Here is a 20,906-nt window from a genome sequence, read left to right as displayed (position 1 = left end):
AATGGTTTTCTTGTGAGGAACACTTTTTTAGAATGTGTTCAGCCTAATATGTAAAACAGATAACAACAGAGCTCCCTTACAATTCACCTCCCCTCTCCCTACCTACCTGGGCACCTCAGTGATTCAAACCCTTCTACATATGCTGTATTCTTTTCTATTCCTGATATTTAGATAGGTAATAGTATTGATTTATTTTTCTGATTGGATTCCTATGTATTAAGTCAGTCATATTCTTTAAGGAAAGGTAGACCTGGGCAATTGGGATCATGGCATCTATTATGGGAATACATCATAATGAGAGATTTAGTCTCACCAGTTGCACCAGTCTCCCTTGGTTCTAGATTTTCTGATACTGGGAGATGCAGTGAACCTCACAGAGAACCAGAAAAGTTCAGCCTCTTTTTAAATAAATTTTAATTGTGGTAAAAAAGACCCCATATAACGTAAAACTCACCATCTTTATCATTTTTAAGTGTACAGTTCTGTACTGTTAAGTATATTCACATTGTTGTGCAACAGATCTCCAGGACTTTTCCATCTTACAAAACTGAAACTCTGTATTTGTTAATCAACAACTCTCATTTCCCCATCCCCCACTCCCAGCAATCCCCATGCTACTTCTGTTTCTATGATTTTGATTACATTATATCCCTCATATAAGTGGAGTCACACAGTATTTGTCTTTTTGTGGCTGACATTTCATTTAGCATAATGTCCTCAAGGTTCATCTATGTTGTAGCATGAGACAGAGTTTCCTACATTTTTAAGGCTGAATGTTATTCCTTTGAATACATAAACACCACATTTGTTTGTCCATTCATCTGTTGATGGACACTTGGGTCTTTTCCACCTCTTGGCTATTGTGCATAATGCTGCTATGAACATGAGTGTGGAAAACTTTAGCCTCTTGTTTCTCCTTGTTCATTTGTAGAATTTAAGCTTTCCCAAAGACTCTTTGATGGGTTATTTTGCTGCTGCTCAATCTAGAAGGTTCCTCTTTGCAGAGATTGTGCTTGGCTTCCTCCAAGTGCATTGCCCTGGTCACAGAAGGTGCATGGAAGCCCTAGTCCATTTAGCTGTGCCAGGGTGGCTGGGTTTTGGGTTTGATTTCACCTGGCCATCTAAACCACAAGAGGCGCCTGAACCTGCTTTCCTTAAAAAGGTAGCTATATATATATATATAAACTTTCAGAGTTTCTCTATTGGTTTATCTAATGAAACTTGACTTCAAATATTCCTTCCATCCTCTCTTTGCTTTTTGGTCTCTTGCCTGGAAAAAATACGGCCCAATTGATGATTCCTACATATGCTCTCTGTCTGGCCACATATGCAAGGATAGCCAATCAGCACTGGCCAGGTATCCCTGCACAGGCATGGGCACCAGTGTCTTCTGTTGTGGGACCAAATGGTACTCACTGCCAGAAATCATAACCAAGTCACTCTGCCATATTGAGAAGAGAGTTGGCTGTTTCATATGGCCCATTTGGGGAAACTATTCTGAGCTTCTCTCTCTTTCCATCCATACTCACTCCCATTCCCTGAGCCTCTTCCTCATTCAGCTAACTGGGATGGCGGCTGTGATGGAGAGGGTTTCATACAGGTGCACAGATGGATTGCACATGCAGCTGAGCAGAGACACCATTGGAATGAAGCAAGGATGACTTCAGGAAGGAAGAAAATTGCATAGGTGGGTGTCACTGGCCTTCATTCTTCAACTTTCAGCTTAAATGCCATTTCCCTGAGTCCTCAATCTAAATTGCGTCCTCTGTTATACACTTTCCTGGAACCCTATACCTTTCCCAAGTAATGCTTATCAAAATTTGGCAGTTATTCAATCTCTCTTTTTTTAAGGGGTTTCATTTTCTCTGTAGTTTTTTTTTTTTTTTTTTTGGAGGAAGATTAGCCCAGAGCTAACATCCACTGCTAATCCTCCTCTTTTTGCTGAGGAAGAGTCGCCCTAAGCTAACATCTGTGCCCATCTTCCTCTATTTTATATGTGGACGCCTGCCACAACATGGCTTGATAAGCAGTGCATAGGTCCGTGCCTGGGATCTGAACCAGCAAACCCTGGCCACCGCAGTGGAGCGCATGGACTTAACCACTACACCACCAGGCTGGCCATTCAATCTCTCCTTTTTGATACACTTTCTTCTCTTGGCTTGCATGAAACCACACTATCTTCTTTTCTTTCTACCTTTCTGGCTTATCCTTCTCAGCATCTGTTGCAGGTTTCTTCTCATATCCTTGACCTCTAAATGTTAGAGTCCCCAGAACTCAATCTTTGGGCTTCTTCTGTTTTTTCTCCACACTCAATCTGTAACCAAGAGTTCTGTCTCTGAACTTGGTGCCAATCCAAGTAACGAGAACAGAGTTTTGGGTGAAAAAGAAAAAAAAAATCAGCTTTTATTTTCTTTGCCAGGCAAAAGGATCATGCAGCAGGCTAGCACCTTAAGAACTGCTGGCTCCCCATGAAGAAGTGGGTAAAGTGTTGTAAACCTTTTCTGCTTGTAGGGAGGCGGACCCTGTGACCTTGCATTTGCACTTTCCCTTGTGAGGGAAAGCATTTAGCCTGGTGAGGCTGCTTGCAGGCAGGGAGGTGGTGAGATAAGGGAATCTGCAGGTAGATGTTCTTGGTTGTCTGTCTCCATGGTGGATGGTGGATTCTGGTGTCAAGAAGCAGAGGAGTTGGGGCCTGGGAAGCTTCAGTTTCCTGATATTCTCTGGACATCAGTTTCCCTGTAATAAAATTCAAGGACCTGTGATTAGCCAAAACTTTAGCCTGAGCCCAGCATGACGCCATCTGCGCTTTAACAATTTGTAACTTCTCTTTGGTCGTAAAGCTCAGGGAGTTAAAGTTTTAAGAAATAGATATTTACATGTGAGTGTAACTTAAGAACCAGGGAAAGGGGATGAGTGCTTTTAGTTTTAACCGCATATGGGCTGGGTTCAATGTAGGTTCGATATCAGAGCTGGTATTAATTAAGATCCATTGGTGGTCTCATCTAGATTCATGGCTTTAAATACCATCTCTATGCTGTGACTCTCAAATTTGTATCCCCTCTGAGCTCCAGACCCATGTATCTAAGTGTCTACAGGGCATCTCTACTAAGCAGTCTGAAATAGGCAAATCAGACTCAGTAAAGTCCAAAACCAGTTTTATATTGCATCCCAACCTCTAAAACTAGCTCCTTTTCTATCTCGGTTAATGGCAATTACATCTTTCCAATTACTCAGGCCAAAAACCTTGCTGACATCCTCTCTTCTTCTCTTTCTCTCACTACCTACTTTCAGTTTGTCAGCAAATCCTGTCTGCTCTACCTTCAAAATATCTCCAGAATTCAATCATTTCTTACTATACCCATTTGTCTTGGCCATCATCATATTTTGCCTAAATTATTGCAATAATCTCCTCACAGGCTTCTTACTCCTGCCCTTGACTCTCTGCAGTCTATTTTCATCACAACAGTCAGAATGATCCTATTAATATGTAAGACAGATTATGTTATCCTCTGCTCAAAATCCTTTAGCGATTTCCATTTATACATAGAGTAAAAGCCAGCCCTTCCTTGGATTTACCAGGCCCTGCACAATCTGGTCTCTGTTACATTTTCTCTTCACATCAGCCACTTGTGCTTTTCCACTGACTGTTCCCTCTGCCCAGAATATTCTTCCTTTAGATACCTGTAGGGCTAGAACCATCAGTTCTTTCAGCTCTTTACTCAAATGTCACCTTCTCAGGGAGGTCTTCCAACCATTCTATCTGCTATTTTTTTCCTCGTTATTTTTTTCTTCTTAGGCTTTATAAGGCTCTACCATACTTACTATGTGGTTTATATATTTATCTTGTTTATTTTCTATATTTCCTAATAGAATTTAAACTCCCTGAAGAAGGGATTTTGGTCTGTTTTGTTGACTATATTTCCGCAGTGCCTAGTATGATGTGTGGCACATAGTTGGCTCTTAATGAATATTTGTTGAATGAATGACTGAATGAGTTTGTGTGATTAATGTATCTGATTCCCTTCCTAGAACGTGAGCCCCATGAGACCAGAGACCAAGCCTGTTTTAGTCACTCCTGTATTCCTAGAGCTATCACAGGACCTAGTGGACAGTAGATACTCAGTAAGTAGTTTTTAAATAAATAGTTGAAAATATCAACAATGACAATATTTGTTGGAGGGAACATGCTGATGCAGATGTCTTCACATCTATGAGACTGCCTAAGCAGTCCCCAAATTAATCTGAGTAACACTGGGTATTGTTAGCAGTCACTTTTCATGTACACTTAGGGTCTGACAGCTTGAAATGATGTGCAATACTGTGCGGCAGTGGTGTCACACCACACTTGGAGTTTGATTCTAAAGTTAACACATAGGGCAAAAATCATATATAGAAAAAAATCACCGTTAGAAATCTCTTAAATCACCCATACAGTGCAGATTACATGGTTTTATGTATTCTGTGCCATCTCTCAGTAAGTTCAACAGAGCCAGTTTCTCCCCAGAGTTGGAACAGATGGCCATGGCTGTTTCTTTGGTTGAGCACCAGATGAACGAGCTGGCTTGAATTTAAGGGCCATATTGTAGAGGAGAAAATTATATATATATGTATATTTTCATCTGTATTATTTTCTTTTTTTGAACATATAGTTGACTTCAAGCAACTTAAATACTTGTGTACGTAACTCCATTGTACTATTTGGTTCTCAGTGTTGTCAGATGCTTTTCATTGTTTATCATGGAGACACATGTGAAGGAGGTGGAAAATAATCCTTTGGAGGCATTGCATTAGTTGGCATAACCCACAGGAGAATGCCAACCACAATGATTTTCCAAATTAAAAAAAAAAAAGCCCTTTATCTAGATTGTATACAGGCTCTAAATCCCTACAAAAAATAATAAAGAGCATATATGGAGTGCCTGCTATGTTACTGGGTACTAGGTTCTTTATGTATATCGTCTCATCAAACTGCCTCATAGCAACCCTTTGAAGATGGTGTGATAATCCCTGTGACCCTGCCGTGAACAGCCAGGCACGCAGGCTTGGCCCACTGCCTGAAAGAACACGCTAGCTGTAGCCAACGATGAAGACACTCCGAGCCCAGGACAGAATCCAAATAATCCCGTCCTTTTCTCTTAGGCTTTCTTTCAGTCCACACCGAGTCTGCCTTGCAGGGCTGCTTGGAAAACGCTTCCCCCACCCCGCAAAGGTAACTGGGGTATTATCTATTAAAAAAAAAAGTCATAAGAGTAGATCAACTTATTCCAAGAGTTCTGCATTATGATTCTCACTTTATTGGGAGGGTTGGAAAATTAAAAATTCCATTTTGATGGGAACTTATGAGTTACTCGTAAACTTTGTTTAAGGGCTGGAAGGAGTCACAGTCACTTCCCATGTTCCTCTTTTGAACATGTTCTCTACTTAGCGTCCTATTTTCTACATCGGATAAATTCTTTGCTTCAATCTGCTCTCAAGGAAAAGGCAAAGAAACAACTACTACTACAGCACCATCACTCCGGATAAGCGGTGTTGGGATATTCCACCTTGTTCTCTTCTTACACTACCTCATATGTTTTTTCCTTCTTTAGCTTCTTTAGGTATCACAGTTTCTTCCACATCCACCCAAAACATATTTAATATTGATCATAAGCATAGTCCATGTATGCCAATATTTCTAAACCCTCCATCATTTTCTTTCAATTTCCTTTCTATCTCCTCTTCCTCGTCCTATCACTGGCCACTGTGTTCAGTTGGGGACAAAGGACTCTAATTGACACTGGTGAAGATGGGAAAGGAGCAAGGGAGAAGAGGCAAAGACGTGGAAATTCTGCTTCTCACATTTATAGTTGATGACAGTGGTTCTTGGGGACTTTAAGTAGCTTTTCCCATGTTACTCAACTACTAAGTAGCAAAGTTGGGAGTTGAACCTGGGTCAGTAAGGCTCCCAAACACCTACTGTTTCCATTACACCACACTGCATACGATGCACAGCACACTGCATACGATGCACAGCAAAATCCCAGGCAACAATCATGGGCAGGCTTTGTGTGAAGAGATGGACTCATGTATGATTCACTAAATCGGTCTGGTAGTGTGACCTCGGAAAGAGAGACCAGACTAAGTGAAAGGCTTTCTTGAGATCATCAACAGCATGAATGACGAATGTTTACTCTGCATGGGACCATGCCACACGTTTTAAAGGAGACACAGAACATTCTATAAGAGTGCGCTCAAGAGACAATCTAGCTAAAGAGAAAAACTGTGCATTGTAAGAGGGCACCTCCTAGAAACAGAGAGAGCACACTCAAGCTGTACAATTAAGGGGAGTTTAAGGGGAGAGTCTATTCATAAAGGTGTAGGTGAGGTTTAGGGAATTGGAAAAGGATAATTTAGTACCCTTGGGCCACCAACAGTGGGATTCTGTTACCTCCCCCTGCCACACACACACACACACACACGTAGGGGCAAAGGGAAAAAGTAGAGCATAGCTTCATGAAGGGAGAGGGACACTCCTGTTTGCCAGGAGCTGTGACCTTCAGTAGAGAGAAGCAGCCAACCCACGGTGACCCATCAGGGAGGGAGCCACAGTAATAAATATCTCAAGTTCACTCTTTCCACTCTTCAATCTCCTGGTGGTGCTTCCCATTAGCCAACCCCAACCAGAAGCTAGAGGGCTAGCATTGATTCCATCCATAAAGACCAGTCTCCCAGAAACAGCAAGGAGTGAAAAAGGATAGAGAATGAATCTGAAAGGGCAAATAAATTATATTTTAAAACATTGGCCCACCATTTAAGTGTATTGTGGTGGTTTCTAATTATGAGTATTACTGTAAGTTATTTTGTGAAACAATTTCCTCTTTATGCACCTTCAATTCACAGTATCATTTTTATATAGCCTGATGTCCTCTTATTAGGTTAATTTTGAGTAGGAATGGACCAAACTAAATATTGAAATAGACTGGCTTTCTAGCTCACCCAAAGTGAAAGGCTAGGTGAGCTTAAGCTTTCCGAATGAGTGCATTTCAACTGCATTGCATTAGCAATGTTTTTGCTCATTCTTTTTCCATTGTGTAACTTTATTTCACTCACTCAGACTTTTCTCCATCATTTTTCATATCTTCTTTTCTTCCATTTTCGCTCTCTCCTTTCCTTCAATAAAAAGGGCTGCTTGGCTCACACCTCCATCAACAGACTCTTGGAAATAATGCACCATGGCAGATTTTCAAGGATTTTTCTCTTTCCTCCCTCCAGAGAGAAAAACAAAGGAGTAAGGATGGCTTGAGGGATTGGATCAGAGCATTGTTTTACTGGAATTTGCAGCTGTTTCTGGGTTGCAGAAGTCACTGGAGGGAAACAATGTGCTCAGGGACTGAAGGAAATAGTTTGGCTCCAATCTGTCCCAAGTCATCTGGGGAGAAATTTTCTCATTGTTACAGAGGTTGCTACTCAACAGAGATTTTCCTTCTCTCTACAAAGAGTATGTGTCGGGGAAGAGGCATGGGGAATTCACATATGACTGGAGCAAAGAAGGCAAAGGCAAAAATTAACGGACCTTTGGTCAGGGCACAAACCATTCTCTGGGCTCTGGCCTAGATGTGTACCTCGTGAAAGGTTCAACATTTATTTCTAAGAGCCAAGGGCTGAGGTGAGTCAATGAGATTTCCGTTTTCAGCCAGCAGGCAAAATAAAGATGGAGTTTATAAGTCAGGTGGATCCAGTTGTTGAATGAATGCGTGGAAACAGTCCAGTGGAAGATTTTCAAATGATATTTATGTAGGAGACTCATTTTGGCTTCTCATCAGGCAAAAAAGACTAGATTTATGTGTTTGAGTATTACTGGCTCTATAGATACATAGAACAAATAAATCCGTTTATACCTTTGCATTCACATGTATGCATTACTGGTACTATTTGAGGAAGCCACTGAAATTGTGTTTTCCTCCCTGGGTATTATCTCTGCCATAGATCCTAGATGTCTATGAAAGGAGCCTGTAGTTAGGCAAAGATCAGGCTGGGTGGGCACCTGCAGTCACCTACCTAACATCTATTCCAGCTCCTCTTGGTAGATATTTCAGTTTACTTTTGAGTTTATACATATTCCCCCGACTGATTTTTTTTTTTTACAAAGTTAGTGATATGGATTGAACTGTATTCCCCCTAAAAAGGTCTGGAAGTCCGAACCTCCAGTACCTATGAAGGTGACCTTATTTGGAAATAGGGTCTTTGCAGATGATCAAGTTAAGATGAGGTCAGTAAGGTGGGCCCCAATCTACTATGACTTGTATCTTTATAAAAAGGGCAAATTTGGACACAGAGACAGGCATACATAAAGGGAAGACAACGTGAAGACGCAGGGAGAAGACAGCTGTCTATAAACCAAGGGACACCTGAGGCTACGAGAAGCTAGAAGAGAGACAAGGAACAGATTCTCACAGCCCCTACCCTGCCAACACCTTGATTTCAGTCTTGTACTTTCCAGAACTGTAAGACAATAGATTTTTGTTGTTTAAGCCAGCCAGTTTGTGGTACTTTGTTTTGATAGCCCCAGGAAACTAATACAGTTGGTTTTGATGAAATCTTCTATATAATCCTTTCATTTCTTTGATGAAGAAACTGAAACTTAAAAGGTAAGATTATTTAGGCAGTCACAGAGACAGTCCAGGACAGAGCTCTAAACCCCCAGATTATCTATACTCATTGCTATAACTGATCTGGTTTGGATAAATCACAGCAACAACAGTTTTTTGTTGTTGGCTCAAGACAATGGAGAAATGACATCCCCGCCTTCTAATGTATATGCTACTAGACTTTGACTGTTTGAAACAAGACTTTGGCATTATTAACGTAGAGTGGGAATGCTTGTTCTGTGACTCTCACGGTCAGTGGATTTCACTTATGTTCACTGACTCACCCTTTAAAAAGCTACAGAAGCTCGAAGAGATTGTTAGTGGATTGTGTATCAAAATTACACCTTATACATGAAAAGGGGTAACTATCTGGGGCACTTCTTGGGAAGGTCAACAACAATTTCACCTACATCTGGCAACTTCTCTTACAAGAATCTAAAGTTCTGGTGTAGCTGTTGGAGTTCCTGAGCCAGACAAAATTGTGAATTGTGACAGGCTCAGTGTGTGTCTCACTTGCAAGCTGTTGGTTCTCTGTTGGGTCGCCGGGGAAAGCCTCTCTGCTGCCCTGCAACAAGAGCCAGTGGTTCCCATCCTCAGAGTAGGAGGGAACTCATCCCGCACGCCCCATTCTCCTAGGACCCAACATCCTGCCTGTGCTGCCCTTCCTGGGCAGTGGGGGATGGGAGGGTCCACTAATCTCTCCATACCCGACTGTCTTTTGGTTCTTACTCAGAGCTCTCAAGGCCAGTCCCCAGCCTCCCAACTGACAAGAGAGGAGTCAATCCTTTTGCTTTCTCTCTCTCTGGATGCCATCAGAGCTCACATCTCACACATCTTTCCCAACCTTCTCTGCCTACTGCTCCCAAGTAGTCACTCCATGACAGAGAGGTAGTTAGTAATTGGTTTTGAATTAGGAGAGGACGGTAGCACCCTTCATGCCTTCATCATCTGGCTTTGGTGAATCAACGGAAAGCACCACACACTAAAATGTTCAGTTTAAGTATAAGACTTAGGGCCCAAAAGACATGGATTACCAGTATAATAATGGAAAGAAAAAACTTCTTAGAGAAAATTGAAATTCTTTTGCCTGTAGGAAAGTTTTGGTTTTATAACTTGAGAAGCGGAGAGGAATTTTGGTGAAGAGGGGTGGTCAGAAAAGAAGGAAAGAGCTGTGTGATCACTATCTGATCCAGTTTGATTCCCCATGGTTAAGAGGACAAGGGCCAAAGCTGACCCAACAGTTTAGTGGTTACCGTGAGGTTCGTAGATCTTGTAGATGAGATAGCCCATTTTCTGATAGCCTCTTATCTCCTCGGCCTAAGCAGTTTCCATCCCTTCCCTCTTCCCCGTCTAAGCTATTGTTGTCACAACTTATTCCATTTTGTGCTGTGAGTTTGTGATTAAAATGAAGTGATTATAGTTATTTTTGATGCTTCTCTTCTCTTTATCTTTAATGTTATAATTTTTTTCTAACCTGTTCTGATAGAGAGCTGTGATTTTCTGATTTTGTCTGTTTATCTCCTTGCTCGGGTGGTGTAAATGCTTTCTTGTTTTTTTTTTTCAGGTATGAGGACCTTCTTGATCATTTCTTGTAGGGTGGTCTTGTGGTGGTGAACTCCCTCAGATTTTGTTTATCTGGGAAAGTCTTTATTTCTCCATCACATCTGAAGGATAGTTTCTCTGGATAGAGTATTCTTGGCTGAGAGTTTTTGTCTTTCAGTATTTTGAATATATCATTGCCCTCTCTCCTAGTCTGCAAATTTTCTGCTGAGAAATCCACTGAAAGCCTGATAGGGGTTCATTTGTAAGGTATTTTCTTCTGCCTTCCTGCTGTTAATATTTTTTCTTTGTCATTGGCTTTTGCCAGTTTTACTAATACATGCCTTGGAGAAGATCTTTTTACATTGATGTAATTAGGAGTTCTATTAGCTTCTTTTACTTGTACTTCCAGCTTCTTCTCCAGGTTTGGGAAGTTCTCGGCTATTATTTCTTTGAAGAAGCTCTCTGCTGCTTTCTTCTATTCTTCTCCCTCTGCAATACCTATAATTCTTATGTTACGTTTCCTAATTGAGTCAGATAGTTCTTGGAGAATTTCTTCATTTCTTTTTAGTCTTAATTCTCTTTCCTCCTCTACCTGAAGCATTTCTGTATTTCTGTCCTTCATACTTTCAGCTCTGTTTTTTAAGGATTCTAGATTGTTTTTTTATTTCATTCACTGTGTTCTTCATCTCCAGCTTTTCTGTGTTTTTTTTTTCTTCCTGAGGAAGATTGGCCCTAAGCTAACATCTGTACCAATCTCCCTCTTTTGTATGTGGGTCACCAACACAACATGGCTGAAAAGTGGTGTCGGTCCTCACCCAAGATCCAAATCTGTGAATGTGGGCTGCTGTAGTGGAGCATGCCAAACTTAACCACTAGGCCATGGGGCTGGCCCTCTGTTTGTTTTTTTAGAGTTTCAATCTCTTTTGTGAAGAATTCCCTCTACTCATTAATTTTATTCTTGAGTTCATTGAACTGTCTTTTTGAATTTTCTTGTAACTCGTTGAGTTTCTTTATGATAACTATTTTGAACTCTCTGTCATTTAGATTGTAAATTTCTGTGACTTCAGAATTGGTTTCTGGACACTCGTCATTTTCCTTCTGGGCTGGAGCATTAATGTATTTCTTCATAATGTTTGATGGAGTGGACCTTTGCCGGTGCACAGTAGTAGTATCTGGTTGGTGATTCTAGCTGCCACCACTGAGGGGGACATGAGCTGTGTATTCAGAGCCTGCTGTCTCTGCTGGCAGTTGTAGCCATCCATTGGGAGTTGTGCTGATAGAGCTGTCTGCATTTGCCTACTGGCTGCTTCTGCTTTACATACACAGACTCAGGTGCTCTGGTGCAGATCCCCTGCCCTGACCCACTGGCCAAGCTTGTGCACCAAGTGTGTGTGAGGAGTGCTTTCTTTCATGTGCGTGTTCCCACTCTGCCCTAACTGACAGCTGGCCTGGGCTACTCAACGTGGGGGTGCCTACCTGGTGTCTGAGCCACCTCAGTGTGGAGCATTTCTGCAGGTTGGGAAGCAACTCCAAGAGCAAAAGTGTCCCGTTTGTGGGCTGCCTGTTCCCCCACCTCCTCTCAGAGTCACATGCTGGCTGCTGTCTGAGACCTTGTGCCCCAGATCACTGCTGCTGGGGATGGGGAGGAGATCTGCTTACCTCCTTCCACTGCTTCCCAAGAGATCCAGTACCCCCACCTTCAAATGTGTGGCTGTGTGGATCTCTCAGATGTCCTATTGTGCTGCGTGTATGTCCTCTGTTGGTTAGTGAATGTCCTTTTCATTTTTTCTTAGTGGGGAGACACTAAGGGAACAGCTCACTCCACTATGATGCTGACGTCACTCCTCCTTGACCCAACAGTTTAAGAGAGACTTTGTGAGATCCCAGCAGCACACAGATCTTCTTTAGGAAAGTCCACATTATGACTTTCAAGAGCCTTAGGCACTTTTGCCTTCTTGGGCCCCTTCCTCCATAAGAAATATTAAAAATTGTATTTTACAATTCTATTGATATAAAGGTGAATATATTAATATTACACATTAAAACATTTTCTTTGACCCTAAAGTTCAGTTTTTGTCTTCTGATTTAAAAAAGACTTAAAATTATTTCATGGGCACCGAAAAGTATTGTGGGCTCTAGGTACTGTACCTACTGTGCCTAATAGATTAGCTGTCCCAGGCTTTAGAGGTCTGGGAACAAAGTGTGGCATAGAGTTAGGAAGGAGGCCCCTCTTCCAGCTTCTGGATGAAATTCACGTCCACTCTGATATCCCCATAATAAGAGGCTTTGGGAAGATTCAAAGATAGCATTCATGGCACAGGGTTTGGCACTCTCATAATGGGTAGTGGCATAGACAAGGCTATTTAAAGTGGTTCTGAGGTCAACACACATAAAATAAGTGGGAGTTAAAGCAGAGGACAATCAGGATGGACGACTCATGATAACCATGGTGACAGACTGAGTTTTTTATATCTTGAGACATTAATCAACACATTTTCCTCCTACAAGTCCTTATACCTGTCAAAATGTACTATAGTGGAACCATTTTTAAATGAAGTCAGAGCTCCCTTTCCAGAGAAACTGCTTTGCTGTCTTGAACCTTGGACTGGGCCAAACCTTTGGACTGGGCCAAAACAGCAATTATTTTACAAGCAATTGTTTGAGAAGTCAGTAGAGGAATGGACATCCTGATCACAGACTGAGGATTGCGGACTTTCTGAAGATAGAATCAATAGTCCATGAATGTTTAGCCAAAGCTAGCTCTCTGCCTCAACTCCACTTAAAATTCTTTGTAATATGTTGTCTCTTCTTTTCTTTTAAAAGCCCCTGACTTTCAATCCCTAGTGGGATACTATTTGGGTTTCTGCTTGAATTTGTGCTCCCTGAATTGCAATTCTTCATTCTGAAAAAAGTGCTTTACCTCTTAAATTGGTTTCTGTTTTTGTAGGTTGACATATGGTGTCAGAAGTGAGATTGGAAGTGATCTCACCTTCATGGACTGGCATTCCCTGGAAATGTGTTTAATACCAACATGAGCCCCTTTGTGTGTTCAGCTGCTTCCAAGGACAGCTGACTCCTCCAATTGTGGGACCCCTCAGGTTTGTACTTCCTTCCCTTTCGGTTGAGGTCTTTTCCTTTCTTTGGGATTCTGGGGGCAATAGCCAGGATTGACCACGAGATAATTGTTTCCAAATTGGCTCATGGCTATTGCTGCCTGGAATAGTCTCCCTGCTTGGGCCATCTTACAGCAGCTCATGGTAATGCCATCTGGAAGGGTTTCTCTGTTTGAGGATGCTATGGCTACTGCCATCAGGGGGTTTATTCCCTATCTGGTGATATATACATTATGTGTGTATGTGTGTCTGTGTGTATATATACGGTGTGTGTGTGTATATATACATATGTATGTATATATACATACACATGACATCTTCTTTATCCATTCTTCAGTTGATGGGCACTTGGGTTGCTTCCCTGTCTTGGCTATTGTGAATAATGCTGCAATGAACATGGGGTGCCTACAACTCTTTGTATTATTGATTTCATGTTCTCTGGATAAATACTCAGAAGTGGGATAGCTAGGTTGTATGGTATTTCTATTTTTAATTTTTTGAGAAATCTTAATACTGTTTTACATAGTGGCTGCACCAGTTTGCATTCCCATCAGCAGTGTATGAGGGTTCCCCTTTCTCCACATCCTCTCCAACCCTTATTATTTCTCATGTTGTTAATTATAGCCATTCTGATGAGTGTGAGGTGATATCTCATTGTAGTTTTGATTTGCATTTCCCTAATAATTAGTGACATCGAACATCCTTTCAAGTGCCTCTTGGCCATCTGTGTGTCTTCTTTGGAAAAAGGTGTGTTCATATCCTCTGCCCATTTTTTGATTGGGTTGTTTGTCTTTTTGTTGCTGAGTTGTATGAGTTCTTTATATATTTTGGAAATTAATCCCTTGTTGGATATATTATTTGCAAGTATTTTCCCCAATTGGTGGATTGTCCATCAGTTTTGTTCATGTTTCCTTTGTCTTGCAGAAACATTTTAGTCTGATGTAGTTCCACTTGTTTATTTTTTTCTTTGGTTTCCCTTGCCTGCATAGACACAGTATTCAAAAACATGCTAAGACCAATGTCAAAGAGTGTACTGCCTAAATTTTCTTTTAGTAGTTTTATAGTTTCAGGTCTTACATTCAGGTCTTTAATCCATTTTGAGTTAATTGCTGTGAATGGTGTAAGATAATGGTTTACTTTCATTTTTTTGCATTTGACTGCACAGTTTTCCCAATACCATTTACTGAAGAGACTTTCCTTTTTCCATTTTATGTTCTTGGCTCCTTTGTGGAAGATTAGCTGTCCATAGATGTGTGGTTTTATTTCTGGGCTTTCAGTTCTGTCCCATTGATCTGTGTGTTTGTGCCACTACCATGTTGTTTTGATTACTATAGCTTTGTGGTATATTTTGAAGTCAAGGATTGTGATGACTCCAGCTTTGTTCTTTTTTCTCAGGTTTCCTTGGGCTTTTTGGGGTCTTTTGTTGTTCCAATAAATTTTAGTGTTCTTTGCTCTATTTCTGTGAAGAATGTCATTGAGATTCTGATTGGGACTACATTGAATCTGTAGATTACTTTCAGTAATATGGACATTTTAACTATATTTATTCTTCTAATCCACGAGCCTGGAATATCTTTCCATTTCTTTATATCTTCTTCAATTTCTTTCAGTAATGTCTTATAGTTTTCAGTCAATAGGTCTTTCATCTTCTTGGTTAAATTTATTCCTAGATATTTTATTCTTCTTGTTGCGATTGTAAATGGGATTGTACTCTTGACTTCTCTTTCTGCTACTTTGTTATTAGTGTATAGAAATGCAAGTGATTTTTGTAAGTTGATTTTGTGTGCTGCAACTTTGCTGCAGTTGTTGATTATTTCTAATAGCTTTCTGGTAGGTTATTTAGGGTTTTCTATATATAGAATCACGTCATCTGCAAACAGCAATAGTTCTACTTTTTCATTTCCAATTTTAATATCTTTTATTTCTTTTTCTTGCCTAATTTCTCTGGCCAAAACTTCCAGTACTATGTTGAATAGGAGTGATGAGAGTGGGCACCCTTGTCTTGTTCCTGTTCTCAGAGGGATGGCTTTCAGTTTTTCCCCATTGAGTATGATATTGGCTGTGGTTTTGTCATATATGGCCTTTATTATGTGGAGGTACTTTCCTTCTATACCCATTTTATTGAGAGTTTTTATCATAAATAGATGTTGGATCTTGTCAGATGCTTTCTCTGCATCTATTAAGATGATGATGTGGTTTTTATTCCTCATTTTGTTAATGTGGTATATCTCATTGATTGATTTGCAGATGTTGAACCATCCCTGTGTCCCTGGTATAAATTCCACTTGATCATGATATATGCTCCTTTTAATGTATTGCTGTATTCAGCTTGCCAATATTTTGTTGAGGATTTTTGCATCTATGTTCACCAGTGATATTGGACTGTAGTTTCCTTCTTTGTGTTTTCCCTGTCTAGTTTTGGTATCAAGGTGATGTTCACCTCATAGAATGAGTTAGAAAGCATTCTGTCTTCTTCAAGTTTTTGGAATAGTTTGAGAAGGATAGGTATTAAATTTTCTTTGAATGTTTGGTAAAATTCTCTAGAGAAGCCATCTTTTCCTGGACTCTTATTTCTTGGGAGGGTTTTGATTAATGTTTCCATCTCTTTACTTGTGATTGGTCTATGCAGATTATCTATTTCTTCTTGATTCAGCTTTGGGAGGTTTTACAAGTCTAAGAATTTATCCATTTGTTCTAGGTTATCCAATTTGTCAGTATGTAGTTTTTAATAGTATTGTCTTATAATCCTTTGTATTTCTGTGGTATCCATTGTAATTTCTCCTCTTGCATTTCTTTTTTTTTCTTTTTTTTTTTTTTTATTTGAGCGTCCTCTCTTTTTTTCTTAGTGAGTCTGGATAAAGGTTTGTCAATTTTGTTTATATTCTCAAAGAACCAGTTCTTTGTTTCATTGATCCTTTCTATAGTTTTTTTTTAAGTGTCTATTTCATTTCTTTCTGCTCTAAGTTTTATTATTTCCCTCCTTCTGCTGACTTTGGGCTTTGTTTGTTCTCCTTTTTCTAGCTATGTTAGGTGGAATTTAAGATTACTTATTTGAGATTTTTCTTGTTTGTTGAGGTAGGCCTGTATTGCTATAAATTGCCCTCTTAGTACCACTTTTGCTGCATCCCATAAGAGTTGGTATGTTGTGTTTTCATTTTCATTTGCCTCCAGGTATTTTTTAATTTCTCCTTTGATTTCTTCAATGATCCAATGGTTGTTCAGTAGCATATTGTTTAGTATCCACATATTTGTGACTTTCTTAGCCTTTTTCCTATAGCTAATTTCTAGTTTCCTAGCATTATGGTCAGAAAAGATGCTGATATGATTTCAGTCTTCTTAAATTTATTGAGGCTTGCCTTGTTTCCCAAGATACGGTCTTTGAGAATGCTCCATGTGTACTTGAGGAGAATGTGTCTTCTGCTGTTTTTGGATGGAATGTTCTATATATATCTATTAAGCCCATCTGGTCTAGTATTTCATTTAAGGCCACTGTTTCCTTGTTGACTTTCTGTCTGAATGATCTATCCATTGATGTAAGTGGGGTGTTGAGGTCCCTTACTATTATTATGTCAAGTTCTCCCTTTAGGTCTGTTAGTAGTTGTTTTACGTACTTTCGTGCTCCTCTGTTAGGTGCATATATATTCAAAAATGTTATATCCTCTTGGTGGAATGTCCCTTTTATCATTATATACTGCTCCTCTTTGTCTCTCATTGCCTATTTTATCTTGAAGTCTGCTTTGTCTGATATAAGTATGGCAAAACCTGCTTTCTTTTACTTGTCATTAGGTTGGAGTATCATCTTCCATCCCTTCACTCTGAGCCTATGTTTGTCTTTAGAGCTGAGATCTGTTTCCTGGAGGAAGGATATTGTTGGGCCTTATTTTTTAATCCATCCAGCCACTCTGTGCCTTTTGATTGGAGAATTCAATTCATTTACATTTAGAATGATTATTGGTATATGAGAGCTTAATACTGTCATTTTATCTCTTATTTTCTGGCTGTTCTATATTTCCATTGTTTCTTTTCCCTTGCATTTCTGACTGCCATTTCATTTTGGTGGTTTTCTGTGATGATTTTATCAGTTTTCTGTTTATTTATGATTTGTGGCTCTGCATTGATTTTTTGTTTAGTAGTTACCATGAGGTTTGTATAAAAAGATCTCATAGATAAGATAGTCTATTTTCTGATAGCCTCTCATCTCCATTAGCCTAAGAGGTTCCATCCTCCACCTCTTCCCTTTCTGATTTATTGTTCTCACAAATTATTGTTTTTTTGTGTTGTGAGTTCATGATTAAATTGAAGTGTTTATAGTTATTTTTGATACTTTCCTTCACCTTATCTTTTATGTTATAATTGTTTACTAACCTATTCTGATACAGAACTGCAATTTTCTGATTCTATCTGTCTATTAATCTCTTTGCTCAAGGTTTTATAAACCTTTGCTTTTTAGTTTCAGGTTGGAGGGCTCCTTTCAATATTTCTCATAAGGCAGGCCTAGTGGGGATGAATACCCCAGCTTTTGTTTATCTGGAAAAGTTTTTATTTCTCCTTTGTATCTGAAGGATAGTTTTACTGGATAGAGTATTCTTGGCTGAAAGTTTCTGTCTTTCAGTATTTTGAATATATCATTCCACTTTCTCCTAGCCTGTAAGATTTCTGCTGAGAAATCCACTGGAAGCCTGATAGGGGTTCCTTTGTAGGTTATTTTCTTCTGCCTTACTGCCCTTAATATTTTTTCTTTGTCGTTGACTTTTGCCAGTTTTACTATTATACGCCATGGAGAAGGTCTTTTTGCATTATGTAGTTAGGAGTTCTATTAAATTCATGTACTGGTAAGTCTATTTCCTTCCCTTGGTTTGGGAAGTTCTCATCTATTATTTCTTTGAACAAGCTCTCTGCTCCTTTCTCCCTCACTTCTCCCTCTGGAATAGCTATAATCCTTATGTTGCTTTTCCTAATTGAGTTGGATATTTCTTGAAGAGTTTCTTCATTTTTTAAAAATCTTAGTTCTCGCTCCTCCTCCACCTGAAGCATTTCTATATTTCTATCCTCTAAATCACTAATTCTGTCCTCCATAATGTCAGCTTTGTTTTTTATGGTTTCTAGATTATTTTTTTATCTCATTAATTGTGTTCTTCATCTCCAGAGTTTCTGTTTGTGTTTTTTTTTAGAACTTCAATATCTTTGGTGAAGTACTCTTCCTGCTCATTAATTTTATTCCTGAGCTCATTGAACTGTCGTTCTGAGTTTTCTTGTACTTGTTGAGTTCCTTTGTGGCAACTATTTTGAATTCTCTGCCATTTAGATTGTAAATTTCTTTGACTTCAGGATTGGTTTTTGGAAACTTGTCATTTTCTTTCTTCTCTGAAGTGTTACTGTAGTTTTTCATGGTGTTTGATGAATTGATCCTTTGCTAGCGCATTTGTGGTAGTATCAGGTTGCAGATTCCACCTGCCACCAATGGGGAGGGGGGAGCAGGGGCTGTGTTTTCTGACCCCATCCCATGTACTGGAAGTTGTGTGGATAGGGCTGTTCTGCATTTGTATGGGCTAGCTGCAGCCACTCTGTAGGTTGCACTCGTGTGAGTGGGGCCTCTGCACAGAGCGTGCAGGTCATGTACCACAGGCAGGGCCTCTGTGCTTGGCAGGGGGCCCACTGAGCTGCTGCATTTAGTGGGTGGGTGCCTTTGTGGGGGCTGAGCTGCCACCACTCAGTGGGGAGTATTCCTGCAGGCCAGGCTACCACTCCAAAAGTGTTTAAGCAGGCTGGGCTGCCCCTGCCTCCTCTTGCAGTCACACTGGCTGCTGTGTGAGGATCTGAAACCTGGTTTGCTGCTTCTTGGTGGAGGAGAGGGATGGGCTCACCTAGCTCTACTGCCTCCTGGGGATCCAGTCCACCCACCTTCAGATGCACAGCTGCATGGATCTCTCAGATGTCCTGCTGTGCTGTGTAGGGAATCTTCTGCTAGTTAATGAATGTCCATTTAGTTGTAACTTAGAGGGGAGAGACACAAGGAGCAACTTACTCCTCCATGATGCTGACGTAACTCCTCTCAAATTTTTATCATACACCACTACCTAATAGATTTGTTGTGAGATTAATGCATTTAAAATAGTTTGGTACAAAGTAGGCACTCAATAAATGAAATAAATGAAAGTTACTAGTTAGTAATATGTGATAGTGTATTAGGAAAACATCTTTGTGTAACACCTGTATAGTACTGTGTGTAACAGGACACTTAACAAAGCAATTTGATGATAATGGGACCACTCTGTTGTCTTATAAAATCTCTTTTTACTAAAGTTGTTAGATTCATCTGGAATTGGTACCAGGCTCTCTTTGCAAAATAAGGATCTGCTGGGGGCCAGCCCCGTGGCTGAGTGGTTAAGTTTGCATGCTCTGCTTCGATAGCCCAGGATTTTGCCAGTTCAGATCCTGGGCATAGACCTGGCACTGCTCATCAAGCCATGCTGAGGTGGCATCCCATGTGCCACAGCTAGAAGGACCCACAACTAAAAATGCACAACTATGTACCAGGGGGCTTTGGGGAGAAAAAGTAAAAATAAAAATAAAAAAATAAATAAGGATCTATTAGCAGATCTTTTAGTTGTGGAAGAGATGGGATTAAATGGAAAGAGGTTAATTTTATAAATGATTATTCTGACACTAAGATACATTTAAATTTGTAATTCACAGGATTCAGAGAGGGTTGAAATATATATGTTCTTTCTTACCATTGACCTTTTGCACTGCTGGAGATGCCTCCAAAAACTGTTGCCTCATTTGCTTGCAAAAGCTCCTTTCTGAGTACATCATAATTACAGTGAACTTAAAATCTCCCAGGCTGGATTTTTAATTGAGGAAGCCTATGATCACATTGTTAGAATTTTTAATGTTAGCTACATCGCTGGTGATATTTAATGATGTGGAAACTATTATCTCTGATATAATACTATATACTGAGATGTGATTTCACTGGAGTGGTTCTAATGCAGAAGAAAAACAACTAAAAGGAAGTGCTCCAAGATGCTATGGGTGATTGTGTCATGATGGCGAATTAAGGATCATTTATGATCTTTTTGTGAGCTCCTGGCTTGAGTAAAGGCATAATTCAAACAGGAGTTGAGACATAAGGGAAGAGATGAGTGTAAACCTCAGCCTAGGTCAACTGCGTGGAATCAAAGGAATAGATATAGCCATGGATGGGTGGGCCCACGGACAGAAGCCAACCAGGAAAATTCCTCTAAAAGGTGAAGAAACAAGAACTCCCAGGGCTGGAGTTTTGTGTATAATCTGCTAGACACTCACTAGACAAAAAGAAAGAGGGAGGGAATGAGGAGAAAGGTGGAAGAGAGTGAGAGAATGTCACTGAGTGTCTTGTCAGGACACAGAGAGGACAAATTTAGATCAAGAACTGGTCTGCTTAATGCAGAATTTATTTTCATTTTACTTAATGGGTTTGCTAGACAAGCTGACTTACATTTGCTATTTTCCTAGTGTTTTATATGAGCATTTCCATTGTCTTTCAGGCTTTGATGGAAAATTAGCTTCAGTTACATTTTGTTAAATGAACGAGTTTCAATGAGCTCTAAGTCAGCCTCATAAATCGGCTTCTCCATTCCTT

Source organism: Equus przewalskii, chromosome 25 (genome assembly GCF_037783145.1).
Source record: "Equus przewalskii isolate Varuska chromosome 25, EquPr2, whole genome shotgun sequence".
NCBI classification, from domain to species: domain Eukaryota; kingdom Metazoa; phylum Chordata; class Mammalia; order Perissodactyla; family Equidae; genus Equus; species Equus przewalskii.
Note: the sequence above shows the minus strand (reverse complement) of the source record.